At 43.3% G+C, this 16,045-nt stretch overlaps 2 protein-coding genes across 7 annotated transcripts in view; one reads left to right on the top strand and one right to left on the bottom strand.

The window, feature by feature from the left end:
* PIERCE2 (piercer of microtubule wall 2) overlaps positions 1-14,181 on the bottom strand; it is a 32,851-nt gene extending 18,670 nt beyond the window's left edge. Inside the window, exon 1 of one of the 3 annotated variants that reach the window (XM_069222430.1) lies at positions 13,747-14,181. The gene's annotated coding sequence lies outside the window, so the exon portion shown is untranslated. Of the gene's footprint in view, positions 1-3,856; positions 3,941-13,746 lie in introns of those variants that run through there. The other 2 variants (XM_069222428.1, XM_069222429.1) reach the window with 2 other exon arrangements.
* Positions 14,182-14,412: 231 nt separating this feature from the next.
* Positions 14,413-16,045, top strand: part of CCPG1 (cell cycle progression 1) — a 135,031-nt gene continuing 133,398 nt past the window's right edge. For 2 of the 4 annotated variants that reach the window (XM_069222433.1, XM_069222431.1), the window contains exon 1: positions 14,413-14,549. The gene's annotated coding sequence lies outside the window, so the exon portion shown is untranslated. The remainder of the gene's footprint in view (positions 14,550-16,045) is intronic. The other 2 variants (XM_069222434.1, XM_069222432.1) reach the window with 2 other exon arrangements.

Genomic DNA, 16,045 nt, shown 5'->3' on the forward strand with positions numbered 1-16,045 from the left:
CTAGAGTGCAGTGGTCAGAGTGCTATAGAGTACAGTGGCGTATAATAGATTGTTTCAGAGTAGAGTGCAGTTGCATGGAGTGGAGAGGTGCGGGGTAGAGTGCAGTGGCATAAAATGCAGTGGCACAGAGTGCAGTGGCATAAAGTAGATTATTTCACAGTAGAGTGAGGTGCCTTAGGGTGGAGAGGTGCAGGTTAGAGTGGAGATGCATAAGGTGGCATAGAGTGTGATGGCATGGAGTAAAGTAGTGTAGAGTGCCGTGGCATAGAGTGCAGAGTAGATTAGAGTGATGTACAGTGTATTGATGTAGAGTGCAGGGGCATAGAGTTGAGTGTTACAGAGTAAAGTGCATTAGCATAGTGTATTAGCCTAGAGTGCAGTGGCGTACAGTGCAGTGTTGCAGAGTGGCAGAGAGTGGAGTTGTGCCGATTAGATTGGTGTTGCTTAGACTGGAGTGGTATGGCGTACAGACGAGCAGAGTGCAGTGGTGTAGAAAGGCGTAAAGTGCAGTGGCATAGAGTAGAGTGGTATAGAGTAGAGTGGAGAGGCATAGGGGGTGATTCTGACCGCGGCGGACGGCGGTCGCCGCCCGCCACGCGGTTCCCGCCGAAAGACCGCTCTGCGGTCAAAAGACCGCGGCGGTCATTCTGGCTTTCCCACTGGGCTGGCGGGCGACCGCCGAAAGTCCGCCCGCCAGCCCAGCGGGAAACACCCTTCCCACGAGGACGCCGGCTCAGAATTGAGCCGGCGGTGTGGGAAGGTGCGACGGGTGCAGTTGCACCCGTCGCGAATTTCAGTGTCTGCTAGGCAGACACTGAAATTCATTTTGGGGCCCTCTTACGGGGGCCCTGCAGTGCCCATGCCACTGGCCATGCCCAGGGGCCCCGCAGCACCCCCTACCGCCATCCTGTTCCCGGCGGGAGAACCGCCAGGAACTGGATGGCGGTAGGGGGTGTCAGAATCCCCATGGCGGCGGAGCGCGCTCCGCCGCCATGGAGGATTCTCAAGGGCAGCGGAAAGTCGGCGGGACACCGCCGACTTTCCGTTTCTGGCCGCGGCTGAACCGCCGCGGTCAGAATGCCCAGCGGTGCACCGCCAGCCTGTTGGCAGTGCTACCGCCGACCTCCGCCATGGCGGTAATTACCGCCAGGGTCAGAATGACCCCCATAGTGTGAAGTAGCATAGAGTGCAGTGGCATAATGTGGAGTGGTTCCGAATGGAGAAGAGTGCAGTGGCATGGAGTGGAGTAAAGTATAGTGATACAGAGTAGGGTGCAGTGGTGTATAGTGGTGCAGAGCAGAGTGTAGTGCAGTATGAATGGTATGCTAACACACTGCCATTACAGACAACACATTTTTGATTGAAATGACCATTACATTTGCGCAGATATACAGTTTTTCAAATCAGACTATACTGTACACAGACGATAATGTGTGGAAATTGCATCACCTAATGCAATGATTTGTTTTAATCATGTAAAGGTATTTGTTTCCAGCACAGTTCAGAATTAACAAAAATGTGCTTGATTTGTACTTCTAATTCTGATATATTCTGAAGTTTATTTAAATATTGTCATGTCATAGAAAAAACTCTTTCCTAACCCCAGTGTCCAGCAAGATTGTCGCATAAATCCTCTCACTTTGAAGTCAGAGAAAGGAAAGTAAACACTTAGGGCCAGATGTAGGTAGCAGTTTGCATGGTGCAAACTGCGAAAATCGCAGTTTGCGCCATGCAAACAGCCTAAAGCGATGCTCATTCACAAATTGCGAGTCGGTACCGACTCACAATTTGTGAATGCGACTCGCAAATAGGAAGGGGTGTTCCCTTCCTATTTGCGACTTGCATCGCGATTCAGAATTGCTTTGTGACCGCGAATGCGGTCGCAAAGCAACTCGCAGTTACCACCAGTGTCACACTGGTGGTAACTCATTCGCAAAAGGGAAGGGGTCCCCATGGGACCCCTTCCCCTTTGTGAATGTGGGCATAAAGGTTTTTTCAGAGCAGGCAGTGGTACAATGGACCACTGCCTACACTGAAAAAACGAAAGCAAATGGTTTCTACATTTTTTTCATTTTGCAACTCGTTTTCCTTTAAGGAAAACGGGCTGCAAAATGAAAAAAAAAAACTGCTTTATTGAAAAAGCAGTCACAGACATGGAGGTCTGCTGACTTCAGCAGGCCACCATCCCTGTGAGTGCAGGGACTCGCTATGGGGTCGCAAAATGCAACCCACCTCATTAATATTGATGAGGTGGGTCTTTGCGACCCCATAGCGAGTCGCAGACGATGTCTGAGACACCGTTCTGCATCCGATATTGCGACTCGGAAATTGCGAGTCAGACAGACTCGCAATTTCCGAGTCGCAATATCGGACTTTGCTACATGTGGCCCTAAGTTCCCACCGAAGACAGAGCCTGACATTTGACTTTGTTCTTTGAATGCACAGCAAATATGATAAGATAAGAACAAGATTTACAGGCCTGTTTACAGAAAGGGAGCACTCGGCACAATACTGTAAATAAGGTTTTGCCAAGGGAAGGGATGAATTCAAGCTGCATAGCCTAAAACAAATAAAGCCAGCAAATTGAAAGCAACAAATTGTGAGTTACAAACCACAAGGCCAATGGCAAGCAACAGGCAGAATGCATTCACAAGGAAGCACTATGAATTTACTTAAAGTGACAGCTGTGGGATACTTTGTGGGGAAAGTCCAGTATTTTAGTCGATATCTTTCAGAGGTTTTGCCACATCAATCACCCAGGTATTATGACGAGAAGACCTGGAGTGGTTTCCATGTTGCAGGATAGGTCTGTACGCCCATTCTATCAGTTTGCCACCATTTCCTATGGTACAGAGCTTCTGGCACACCTCTTGTAGGGTTAGTGCTAGGTGGCAGACATGAAATAGGGCATTTAATGATTATTTAAGGTGGTTGTAAGTAAGGAGTTGACCGGGGTGAAAATGGTAGTCTGCCAAAAGGGTTTGGAAATTTAGTAGCTCACTGTTCAGAAACAAAGTCCCCAATTGTAAGACACCTGCAACATGCCACTGATGGAGTTGCTCTGAGCACAGCCATCCTGTGCGAGTGGGAAGGCTTAGCAAAGGTAGTGCAGGAGCATAGGGTTTCTTCGTGTCAGTGAGTTTACAGGTTCTGGCAAGGCAAGAGAAAGCCGTGCATGATAACCTTGAATGGTGATCCGTAGAATGGTCAGTAGGACCTAAGCTACTGCAGAGGATACAAGGCAGAGACACATAGTATAAAATTATGTACAATTGGTATCTTACACTGCACAAGCTGAAAAATATGTTTCCCAATATTCTCTGGGCTGTAATGGAGGGGATATGGGAAAGAGAGAACGGAACTACATGTATGGTTGATCTGACTGAAGCCTTTTGGAAATAAATACTAAGTCATGTCAGGAAGATTACAAGTCTTCCGATACCACAGCAACCAATTACGGTGAGTTTAGGCATACGCCCTTGGGGTTGGGAACATTTAGAGAAGGGAGACTGGCCAGTAATTCATGTTTTTTGGCAGCAAAACAAGAGTTGATGGCACACTGGAAATCCACTAAGATTCCCGATGGTGAAGGATGGTCTCGCAGGCTACAGACTATAATGGTTATGGAAATAATAACGTACAATTTGAGGGATGAGAGAAATATCTTCAAACCATCTGGAAATCCCTGATGGACTATTTCTAAGAGCGTTCCCAGAATGTTTTTATCCTCGTACTCTAAGGGCTTTGAGAATGAACTGATCATATGAAACTTTAGAACACAACAATAGGATTAATGGAGATGGAGGTTGAAGTCAAGACATTTCTTGGTATATTTGGTGGCAAATGGAAAGATTACCTTGTGCAGTATTCTGAGGGGTGATGATGATGATTGGGAAAGGGGAGGAAGGCGATATGTTTGTTGTTATGTTATATTCTGTTGTTTTTGCTCATGCTGAAAATCAAAATGTTGAAAAAAAACCTCAGAATGGGCTATCTCATATTATTTGAAAACAGCATAAATGCAGTTCATGTCAGAGCTTGATTTACACTAAAGATGCCTAAAGAGCAAATGGTGTTTAGCATTCAAAACCAACTGAACAAAAGGAATCATAAAGAGACTCAGGGCTTGATTTAGAGGAGGTCGGGGGCAAAACAATCTTCAAAAAAACCTTTGTATTTAATAAACCTAGAGAAAATTGTTGCAGTGAAAGCCAAGGACAGGTGCCTACAGAAGACTATTAGGGTCCACACCCAAGAGACATTTACAGGAAAAGCACCAGCACTCTCAAAACCCACCAACCACTGACTGTCATTATAGATGTCTGCCACAAACTGTCTTCATATGAGGAAGGTGCACCCTTGTTTGGGTCATGCATCATGCTACCCTCACTAGTTGAGTCATCAAGCTGACATATGTTGAACACTAGGGCAATCTCAAGACCAAAGTTTGCATCCAAGAAAGCATGTGATTCCAAGGCATAGGTGAACAAGTGGAAGGTAAAGTGTCTCTATATGCAAGGCTATTGATCATCGCACATATGTTTAAATGATACAGTCCAATATTTTTTGACAGGCTCCTCTTTTACTGTGTCGCCATCTTGGAATCAACCATTATAAAACACTAGTCTGGGTTCAGTTCTAATTAAAATGGGTGCATTAATGTTATTTTAGTCTTTCAAACTCATAGTGATCATTTGTTCCATACCTCTCAGATTGTGTTCAACTGCGTCAACATTCATATGTTATTAAGAACATGACACTGTTTTAATCACTCAAGCCTACTTCAATCCTAATTTGGCCACAAACTTGAGTTTGAGTCTGAAACAGGATTCAAAGTTTTATGACCATTACTACACTGTGAGATATCAAATACCCATAAATGGAGGCGAGACACAAGTCCCCACTATCACGGTGAGGTTCATATAGGAAAGATTCTTGGGTACTCCCCAACACATTTTAAGCACTCACATGTAGAGCAAAGTCATGGAGAAGACTTAGAAGAAAAATAATTTTCCTCCCTCAGCATTAGCATATGTACCACATTTGTTGCCATGTCTCTTGCATATAGTTTGTACTCTGCTGAGATGCCACAGGTGGGGCAGTGGTGTACTAAGGATGGTCAGGAGGCTGACCCCTTTCAGGCCCAACTGCTATTGTATCTTTAATGCTGAAGTACCATGATGTGTCCGTAATCTGTCTCCAGAACAGATCACTCACTACAAGGTTCCACAGAGGAAGAATGGGGCCAGATGATTATTTTAAGTTGCAGGGCAAAGGGAGGAAGGGATAGATGAAAGAGACTGAAAGAAAGAACCATCCAAACTGGAGGATTGAAGAGTTCTTTATCTCTTTTGCAGGCCATGGATGATAACTCCCTTCCAGAATTTCACTACTGCTAAAAAGCCCATACCAGTGTTTAATGAGGAATACATGTGAAATTCCCAAAGACTATTAGGAAAAGACTACAATGATCATACATAAAGTGGGTTATGGAGTATTACTGCAAAGAGAGTAACGTCATACAGATTAAAGACGTGTATACATCCTGACACGTCCCTGCTGCATGACTATTTGACACACACATTCTAATTTTTCCCAGGAATCATTTTTCCAGGAAAAACCTGGCACAACGTGTCTGAGGGCAAATGAACAGAAAGAGGCAGAACATATCCTAATTGGGTACAAACAAAAAATATTCAGCATTAAGCAAAAAATACAGCACATCCAAATCTGTCCCAAATTATCAACAGGTGCACATTCTGGACAGTCCCAGCTGCTAGTGATACCGCTGCAGGGGCACTCAGAGAAAGTCCACCAAATGAAAATAAAAATGTGTAGAGTCGAAAATACAGGTGTGATAATCGTAATTCATAAATCTTCTTTATTCAATTCCATGTAAAAATTATACAGCCACATTCAATGCGTTTCATTCTAATAAACTTCTTCAGGGCATATCTATAAAAAACATGATGTAAATTAATTTGGTCTACCCAGGGCAAATTCACAGAAGAGAAAGAATTCCTCAGGCACATCCTGAAGTTACAATCAGGGTTAGAGTAACACAAGCAGGTGTGGACTTCCGATTCCGTGACCAACATCACAGAGCAACGTTGCTTTCTATTATTGAGCGCCAATTTTGACATATGGTGTTGCTGGTGGATTGTAACTTCAGGAAGTGCCTGAAGGTCAGCCTCCACTGAAATAGGCCTCATAAAGGTTCAAAGGCCTAAGCGTTTCCCTCTTTCATGACTCCGTGGTCTTACAGTTACAACCTTATCAGACCTATCTGAATAAACCCAGGCCCCAATGTCCAGTAACTCTTCCGAGAATCAAAGAGACTTTTGATGGGCACAGATGATGCTCTGCTCCCCTTGGTGCAGTGTGTGTGTTCCCACCCCAGCTTTCGGCAATGTCAACAATCCGCATCTCCTGTCTGGGGGGTTGCAGTCCTCACCTCGACTAGCCCTTCCATTCCCTAGGCTTCCAAAATTAAACCCACAGGCATTCATGTTATGTATCAGGCACACATACATCCAGGCACACATTCAAGTACCACACGCTGTCAGGTGCTACAAACAATCACCAAGTAGGCCAAGGGTCTGTTATGTACACAGTAGCAGAACTTTACATGAGTAGGCATCACATTATGACAAAAGTAAAACAGTATGTTCATATGACTGATCACTACTAAACACAAAAAGGGTATGCTGCTACCACTGTGCTCATGTCACTTAAATAGTAGTAAAGGCAGTAGCCCTCTACCATTACGAGGGTAGTGATTGGTATGCTCCTCCAGGTCTAACAAGACAGAATTACCATAAGACAGGCCGAGGTCATGGCACACAAGCATGATCCATGTTGGCTCCTGACTAAAATTCAGTACCAGTACAGCTGGAGCACTCAGGGCAGGGATGCACATCCATTGCCATGCAGGGGACCTTTCTGTCCCAATATGGTGACACTGTTGTGTGTAAAAACTAGTGAGTATGAATTGTGCAAACAACCATGTTTTCAACTATAGCATTTTAGACTAGTTGGGTGTTTGTTGATAGTTTGGAGGGAGAAGCCAGGTAGAAAGATTTTCCATAGTCTAGTCTAGTTTGACAGTGCATGTTAAGTACTGAGGTGTGCTGAGTCACTTCAAAGAAAGGTAGTATTTCTTTATTGAATGTTCAGTTGTAAAAAACAGGAGGTAGCAACTTTGTTGGGACAACTTTGCTATATATAGGGAAAGGTGTGACCTTCGATTTGACCTACAGGATTCTGGAGTACTTACAAGTAAGGGGGGAACCCATTATTTATGACCACAGCTCAGATTCACTAGGATGATTTCCAGATTTTAGGGACTAAGCTGGTGTTTAAATGGCAGGTGAACAAGTCAAATAAGCAGAGCATATCATAGATGGAAGCTGTTTCATGCTTCTGGTAGGACAGGGATCTCCGTTTGAATCAGAAGGGAGGCTATTTTGCAAGGTAGGTAACATTTCTTCTGTAAGCAATAAGATTTGCTGCAACTGCCCTTGGTTCTGATATTGGTCACGTATTGTAACCGTCATCAGAGGTTTTGGAATCTGTTCTGTGTTAAGCTGCAAGTTGATGGTAATTATCTTGCCCTAAAGAAAATGACATTTTATTACGGAGCTCTTGAGAAATAGGGAGAAAAGGTTGACCTGCAAAGGGAGATTAAAATGCACAGCTAACTGTACACGTCTCAAAAAACGATCTTTACATTTTTGATTTGATCTTTATATATTAAGGGTTGGTGATGATAGGGAACGTTTAGCAAAGGACCATGGGATTTGCATCAACTTCATTTGCAGTTTTGCACCAGGTTTTTGCTAATTTCTCAGTGAATCCTCTATTTTGTTCCCTTATCAAATCGCTATTATGAGTGGTAAAAAAATGAGGGTAACAACTGATCAAAGAGATGATTTAACGTAGTGTGAGGATTTAAAGGAAATTATCACATATTTGAATAGCTTGAGTGTCCATCAATAGTTGAGGAGTGAGCACACAGACACTGTCAAGATTGAAGTGTTTCCAACTTCTCTCTTTTAGAGATTTGTTTTGACAATTTTACCTGTCAATATTTTGTGTAGATTAAGGTAAACACGTACATGTCATAAGAAAAGATTCTGTATTGGTTTTTTAAGGAAATTATGTTTTAAAAACATTTACTAAGACTCATCTGTTGTTTTAGTTAAGATAATTTCCTTAAAAACAAATCAGCAAGGAACTATTTCCAGCTCAGAGATTGCCTTCAGAGGAGTGGTCAAATCGGAATTAAAAGGACTTGCAGAACTTAAGTACTTCACAGATTAAATCACCATATTGAAGTTATTTTTGGAACTGTAGTCTAGTCTTAGTTGGTGCAGTGATGTGTTAGTTTGAAGGTTCTTGAGAATGTGAACACAAGACTTCCATTGTGTTTGTTTTGGTGCCAGTTGCTGTGCTGATATTGGATGTGAAGAAATTAAGGGTTGCAGAGGTCAAGTAGGAATATTTCTAACAGCCTTTATTTTTTTTCATTGAATTTACAGGTTTTCATTTTGCTTGACTAAATGCGAGTTAAGGTCACCTTTCTATTTCTGAGTTTTCTGCTGCTTGACTGAAGAGATTACAAAGGTCAGGATTTTTTAACAGAGTTATTTAGGAGTTGGTAATGTGAAATGGAAAAATACATTTGAAAGCTTTGTTTTCTTTTTCAGATGGAAACAATTCAGGAGCATATCTTTTGCTTAGGAGAATATTTAAAAGCCAGGCTTTGTTTGAAAGTGACTGCAACCTGGGACTAGGTTGATTTCCTGTATGTTTATTATTGAATGCCTGGCAAGTAACTGAACTATATTTTTGTTGGACTTATAAATCAGACATTTTCATGAAAAAAAGAGTATTACTGGAAAGAATATATGTGTGTTGTAACGGTGTGCAGGCTGCCAAGAAAGTTCAGGTCACTGTGTCTTTTCCCATCCCTGGGGGCCTCCTTTACCCAAGTATAGCATTGGGCAGGAGTTTCAGGGGGACGAGGAGGCCAGATCTGCACTACAAGACCTGCACCAAGAACTCTCAGTAACCACAAAAGGCTGTCTGATGCGAGGTCCCGGGCTAGTCCTACCTCTAGCAACAAGCAGGTCAGACGGCTCACCGGGCACACCAGGGAATTGTGAAATCGAAGTGCCGTCATCGCAGCAAAGTCTGGTTCCCAGGTTTAAACCAGAGTGTGGAAACAGCCATGAGAGACTGTGCATTCTGCCAAGTGAGCAGTCCGCTGGACACCCCCGCTCCAGTCATCATGGAAGAGGGACCCACAGCCCAGTAGCATCAATCGAGTGGGGATTTTTGGAGTTTAGCCAATAGCACGCACATGCTCATCAGGATAGATGATTTATTGCGCTATCAAGAGGTAAAAATTGTAGCCTCCACTGCAGCCTCAGAACTAATGCCGAAACTGGAAAAGATCAGAGCTACCCATGGTCTGATTGGGGAGCTTCACACAGACAATGGGCCCCCATTCAACTGCCATGAGGGGGCTGAATACCTCCAGTCTTCCAACACCAAACACCTGCGCATTACCCCACAATAGAATGGGGAGGTGGAAAGATTTGTACAGAATATAACAAAAGTAATCAGAATTGTGACAGCTGAAAGCATTAATGTGGAGGGCACCATCTACTCATTCCTGCAGGAGTACGGGGTGACCCCACACCACCAGAATATCTCATAGCAGAGTATGTCTAGGCCGCAAAATCAACACGGTACACCATCACCCAACATGGTTCGAGCGACCCCCTTCCTCAAATCAACTGTACACTTGTCAGGCCTGCAACAATTAGTACGCCTCAAGGAGGAAACAGAAAAATCTAGGTTCGTCTAGCAAGGAGACTTTGTGTTGGTGTGAGACAGACACCCACCTTGGAAAGTTCAGCTTGCCTTTTGAACCATCCCCATGGGTGGTCACAGAGGCAAAAGGGACCATGATCACTGCCACCAGATGATCAGAAATGGTCCCTTGGAATATTTACCATTTCAGAAAGATACAGAGAACTTTGAACGGTGATCGTCTGGGTCCCAGCTCTCTGGAAGACAGCCAGACAGAGGGATCAGACATATTCTCTGACTTGACAGCCATGGGTTCAAGTAATGCCAGCAGCCCGACTTTCCCCATGTCTGGAGTCATACCACCATCTCCTCAATCAACATCTCAACCTCAAGCAGAGGCCCTGCCTGGAGATCAAGTGTCTCCCTGCTTGACTCAGGAAGGAGGTGCTGAGTAATACCATCTGTGTGCCAACCTGGCTCCAGCCCAGAAGCTTTGTGTTGGATTCGTATTCACTCTCCAGAGCCAACTCTGCGAACTGTGCTGTGATGCAGTATTAAGTAATGTTTGAATTTGTTGACGTGACAAATATTTTGTTTCACATTTTTGTTCTCTATAATAAGGGAGAAATGTATTGTTGTGTTTTTTGGGAGAAGACACAACCTTGTGGGCGCACATCATCATACAAGGGATTTATAGTTTTCCATCACAAGATTTCCTCCCACATACACTGTGGCCGTCCAGACTATAGTACAGTCTGATGCGCCGACATGCAGGGGTTAATAAAAAGGCTTGGGGCGCAATAGATGTGGTCAGTAAGTTAACCAGAATTGTTGTCTCTGTGATGCTTCTGTTCAGCCCACTAGGCCCACAGTCACCAGTAGGCCCTAACACCACACCATTTATATGAGGGAAATCCAAATATTTCCTTACGATTTGGGACAAGAGGAAGTCAACCATCTTGGGCGGGCTAGGACCAACTAGAACATGTTTTTAGGTCGAGTTTAAGCTTTCGACCTTATGAATACTTTTAGAATACTTCTTATGGCTTAAAGCGATTTCATTTATTGGGTGCAGTGTCCTTTAACAATTCTTGCTCGCTAGTGGTCAGTTCTGCCTTTTTCTCCCTCCTTTTTCTATTTCCGAGCAGTGACCAACTACTGTATTATTCCACTTTGGTTTGATTTCTTTCTCTGTTGCTGTGATGGCTATTTTTATTTCTTTGGTGCTCCCCTTTCACTGTGGGTGTTTTAGGCTGGTAGCTGCCTGTGTTTTATTGAAACATTATGTTCCTTTCATCTTCTCCCATGTAGCTGACATTTGTTTTAGCTTTATTCTAGTGCTGTCCTCGTTTATCTCTGGCTCCTAAAATAAGCTTATTTTACAAAAGAAATACCCGGTCTGTTAGCTCACTGCTCACGAAAGCCATGATATGCCCTTTCTAGTAGAATGTAGCTAAACCTAGAAGCAATGATGTTAAACTTGCTTACCTCTCATCGCATATGAGTCTCTTTCTCTCTAGGGCCCCTTCCTGCCAGCACTCACAACATTTCACACAGAGCATTGCTTATCTCCTTTATTGGGGCCATAAATCTTCTCAGGCTGCTCTGTGAGGCAAGAATGCTTGCAAGACTTTTCATTTTGTTAAAATAAAAAGAAAATACTTTTCCAGCCTAATTTTCCAATTTCTGTTTAGACGTCCACGCAACATGAGGTAGTGCAGTCATTCTTCTCATCTCTCATCAAGGGCTTGTGATTTCTGATGTCAGTAGCTGCCAGTGACCACCAAAACATGGCAGGCAAAGATGAAATGATATGTGGCAAGAAAAGTCCAGTTCTGAATTTACAGTGCCAATTGCTCTAACTCAAGGAAATGTGAGACCTATTGTATTGCAAATGCTTGTTTGTTTTGCTTATAAGGTTCAGTGCAAGGCAGGAGAGTAACAGAGGCCCCAGGAGTTGGCCCCACAATCTCTAAGCCATGCCAGCAAAATGCATATGATGGCACAGAATAAGAAATAAACAATGGGGAGAGCCACAGTGCTTTACCGAGCAGGCTGCTGAAGTGTAAGGGGGGGCTGCTGTTCAGGAGGCCCCCGTTGAGCCCATTCTGCAAGGAGCCCCATCATTTCACGTTACACAACTGGTGCAAGGCGCTACTGCTCATCTAGTGATTACTGTGGCGAGGAAGACTTAGAGTCGGAGTAATGAAGATTACTGGTAAGTAACCAATGTAATATTTTTTATGACAGGTGTTGACGCAGATATGCTAAGTAGAAATTTTCAGTAAATGAGTATATGCTATGACTTATAAAAGTTCATAGAGAAATTAATCGTAGAGAAAATTAATGTGCATGTTTTGAAAATGTGCCCACGGGATATGTCAGCCACTTATACAAATTTATACTAAAAGAACTAAAAATGTATGAAATAATGAAAATGTATAATAATAATGTAGTAATATGGCATATTGAGATGTATAACCTATGTTTTGCATTATATCGTAGAAGCTAACTTAGCACAAGTCGTGGCATACTTGCCAGGCCTCATGCAGAAGCAGAATTAATAAACACGCGATGTAGAAGTTGCTGGTGCCTATGTACTGACCGTGAACTGTGTGCTTAGCTAGAATTTTCTGCAATGTACTGACGAACAGGAAATTATGATGTCAATTTGATTATGTGTAGAGTAGGCTGAATGTACTTTCCCAGGACTTGAACAATAGAGACACTGACTGAAGAGAAACATGCAACATTGGAGAGCCAGATGATGAAGACCTCGTACAGTGGACCAATCCATGAACTGAGAAAGACGAAATATTAGAACTCTTAGATATGTAGAATAAAAGGCATTGAGTAACGTCACATATGAAGAACTGATTGACCAATTAGGAATTAGGGGGATGGACTGAAAACCTCTAATAAAAAGTCATGACAAGGGGCTAAAACTTCAGATGCGAAGGGAGAATTGATAATGTCAAGAGACACGTTTCGAGATTGCGTCATTGGGCTCATGCTCTTGAGAACCTGATGTGTTGCTGATCGAATGATGACCTGAAGACGAAGACTGACTTTGTTGCTGATCCATTTCGTGGATAGGTAGCTATGACAATGTGACTGATTAACTTTTATGCCTTTCTTTCTAGGTACCAACTGCGCTGTTTTATAGATTTTCTCTTAGCTAGATGTTTTCCAAATTCACATTTTCTAAATTGTTTTTGCATGAAGTCCCACATGCTAAATGCAATCTGGGTTAGGTAAGGGTCTTTTGGGTGAGGATTGACAGTGACAAATGACTGATGCACTGTTTGCTGAACTCTGCTGTTAATGCTGTTATATTCATCTTTGCTGGCTTATGCTGAAGCATTCGAGCATATGTTTTCTCAAGTTCTGATTAGATTATGTTATTAGTGGTCATTAATGAACTAATTCTGAGTGGATTGAATAAAGTTTTATCTAATTTGATGACTTAGTATTGTAACTAATAGGGAAATAAAATTGATAAAACATATAATTGAGTTGTGGTTATTCATGAAATGTTGATTTATTGTCTCATGCTTAATGATTCTCTTAGTGGTTGCTGATTGATTATACTGATAATTGATGATCATCGATTATTACATAGCTAGGATACTGCATGTGATCCAAAAGGTTAATCGGCCTATACGCATCCCCTTTACTAAGGACCAGACGCGCTTGCACAGGGAAGCCTCCATTGGTGGATCTGGATTTTTTATATTACATCACAAGTGTCCTTTAAAACTGTCTGGTAAATGTGTTGGTTCTTGGTTAAATTCTTTGAAATTGTGCTGCAAAAGGAGTTTTTTAAGAGCTAACTGCTAACAAATATAGAAATGTAACGCAGATACGCCCCTTGAAATTTCTGACTTTCGGTGTGAAACACTGCAATTGATAAGCTGTCATACTCACAGGCGGCGTATTGAGATTGTGTCAAGTCCCGCTGCAGTGAACCAAAGTCAAATCCTAGGACGGTCTGGTCACCTGTGTCACGAACGCTACGCTCGCCTCAACCACATTTGTTGTCCATTTCCAAGGTAACAGAGTCCCCGACGTCAGAAAAAGTCACGTGATCTTTACATCACCTACCTTTCAGGAAATCATGCACGCATGCTCAGAGTACATAGATGTTGGCGAAATGAGCGACCCTACGATTAAAGTCAGGTGGTCCTTTTAATAACCCTAAGGTTTTCTCAGGTGATGCTCACCCTGATCTTAAGACGGTACAAGCGCATGGTATGTCTCACAGATGCCAAAGATACAGGGACACGTAATTCTTATTCACTTTGTAAGCGTACGTTTAGCAATCCCAGCATACAAATGTGATTTTCGCTAAAAAATATCAGGACTCGATGATTGAGTTTGACGTGTCACGTACTTATGCCGCTCCGCATTATGTACACCCCTCGCATGCGTCCAGTGACGACACCACACCGCCCCTTTGTTGACAACTGCAACTTCCGCGTTGCTGCCCGGGTTCCTGGGTGTTGTATTTTTCTTAAGGGGTTGGGCGGCCCACTGGCCTGCCGCAAGGACCACCCTTCCCATGCTGCACTTCGCGTGCCTCAGCCCTACGTGCTTATTGTTGTCGTCTGAAGGTGGCGCTACGCAAACGGAACTGTGAGGCTGACGAATAGACAAACACAGACCTGGCTGGAAAGAGAGGCTGATGTGAGACCTGCTCAGGCCGCCTCTTGAACCGTGTGGAGAGGCGGGTAAGTAATCTTGCTGGCAGGGAGGTTGAGAGTCGGATATCTCTTAATGTAGGTTCCGTTTCTACTTTAGGCAGCATGTAGGAAAGGATAATCCCCATGGTCGTGCCTCCCATACGCCCCTTTAAATAGCCAGGAAGGAAGCTGGTTAGTCACCCTACACATCAGACACAGAGTATATGAATTCTACTCAGCAAGGGGCCGTCGGTGGTCGTCAACCACATGTCCAAAACCGATCCTGCAAGCAGCGCGTCCCACTCGGTCTTAAACATCCTAAAAGTTCGTGTAAGCGATTGGCGATATCTACCAAGCACCTGCAGTAGGCAACGCCTGACTGGAAAGCCTGCTCCCGGATCTTTGCTAGATCACGAGTGAGAGTGCAGCACACTGGCGAACACATACTTGTTAGTCACAGCAACCTTATCTGCCATATAGCAGCTTTCTGAATGCCGTATGAAGAATTTGACGGTACCCATACATAACTCTCATATGAGACATCAAATTGCCATATTCTTCCCCTTGGAACTGATTTATAATACTAGAAAAATACACAGTATATGACTTGTCTTGGACACAGCCGTGTTTCTGGGCTTCATATTGGAACAGACTCCGTTTCGGAATTATGAACAGTTCCCTGTGGCGCGTAGTTTAAAAGGAGGTTAACCTAATTTAGCGCTCTTTAACCTTGTGATGTGCCAACCTTTCGTAGGAGCCTAGCGAGTATGTGTAATCTCCACGGTTCCGTTCTGTGTTCTAGTGAGCTCCTGAATCTGTTACGAGAACTGCTTAGTTTTTCTTTGAAATCCATGTTTTGTTGCTCACTCCATAAAAAATATGGGTGGACTTTTAGGAATCTTGCACTCCTTGACTACTTATCTAACTTGGAGGGATCTTGTTTCCCAAGTCAGATCCTTATCCCTGTTCCCAAAATCCACAAAATTATTTTATGAATTTCCGAGGGTTTATATGTGACAAGGTAACTGCCCATTCATATGTAGTATGCGTATGTCACTTTCCTGTCTATGACTAAAATGTCCAAGGCTTGTTTATTGTCAACAGAGCAATCTGTTGATATGCACAACACCTAAAGATTTCTGTCCTTAAGGCTTTGCCTCTCCTGGTCCACTTCAAAAGTTCTTCTTTTCACTACTCTGTGCTTAAATACTTAACCAGAGGCAAGATATTGTTCCCACTGAAGAGACCGTAGCCCTAGCTGTCGTTATTGCCGATTATTTCAGTCCTTTGAAGTTTGATATCTCCGTTCCTTCCCAAGCTTGGGTATTTTTGTACTTCTAGACGGAGTGTTTGTGCCACACCCATTTTAAGGTCGAGTTGGTATCTATGGGGACTTTTAACCACGCCCACCTCACGCCCATCACTTTCACTCGTTCATGGGCTTGCCTTTAAAAAATCCTTTGATGGCATTGGTAAATGCTTTACGTTTGTTCCTCCTCGGGGCAGTTTTGTTACGGCCTTGGCTGTGGACCCTGTTACATGGG

Source organism: Pleurodeles waltl, chromosome 3_1 (assembly GCF_031143425.1).
Source record: "Pleurodeles waltl isolate 20211129_DDA chromosome 3_1, aPleWal1.hap1.20221129, whole genome shotgun sequence".
In the NCBI taxonomy this organism is placed as follows: Eukaryota; Metazoa; Chordata; class Amphibia; order Caudata; family Salamandridae; genus Pleurodeles; species Pleurodeles waltl.